Below are 736 nucleotides of genomic sequence, written 5' to 3' on the forward strand. Positions count from 1 at the left end.
GTTGTCCACGGAAGCAGGATGGTGGGCGGCGCAGGTGGTGATGCGCAGGTGATCCTCCCGCGCAGGTGGGCGGCGCAGGTGTACTCCCGCGCAGGCTTGATCCGGTCCCGTGGCGAAGGCACTTTATCACACTTTACCGCACAACACCTCGAGCACTGATCGTGAACAGACCTTGCCGCGCACACGCCCGATCGCAACTCGGCCCGCACTGTTGCGTAGTACCGCGGCGGGTGAATTTACCGAGATTTCGGGACTTCGCGGAGCCAGAATATTAAGGGGCTTACTCTTTGGAGTCCCGAGTCGGTCCAGCAGGTGAAAAAAAATAAGAGCTCTAATTAGCAGCGCTAATTGAGCCGTTTCTGGCGGCACTGCAGTGCCGGACCGACTCACGGCGGAAGTGGAGCGAGCCCTAGTGATCCGCCTGAATCCAAAAATCGGGTTAATTTTCTGACTCCGCGATGCGGAGTGTATCAGATATTAAGCTGATAAGAACAGATAAAAAGCGCTTTATTCACAAAGAATGTTCCCCCAGCCTTACATTGTTTGGCTGGGGGTGGATACATAGTAGCGCCTTTATGGCGAAGGCAAAATAGTTGATATAACTCTATAGCGTCTGTCGCTATTTTCAGATCTCAATCGGCGGTGGCTCTTATCTCATAAACACCTTAGCATTTATATGAATCTAGCAAGAGTCTGAATATGTATATACTAGTGGAAGTAGATAGTTAATTGAATA

The 736-nt window shown here is 51.0% G+C and overlaps 1 pseudogene; it reads right to left on the reverse strand.

Moving 5' to 3' along the window:
* Positions 1 to 343: 343 nt before the first annotated feature.
* Positions 344 to 524, reverse strand: LOC143175314 (U2 spliceosomal RNA; annotated as a pseudogene).
* Between the last annotated feature and the right edge of the window lie 212 nt (positions 525 to 736).

This window comes from Nomia melanderi, unplaced genomic scaffold (genome assembly GCF_051020985.1).
Source record: "Nomia melanderi isolate GNS246 unplaced genomic scaffold, iyNomMela1 scaffold0026, whole genome shotgun sequence".
Lineage (NCBI taxonomy): Eukaryota > Metazoa > Arthropoda > Insecta > Hymenoptera > Halictidae > Nomia > Nomia melanderi.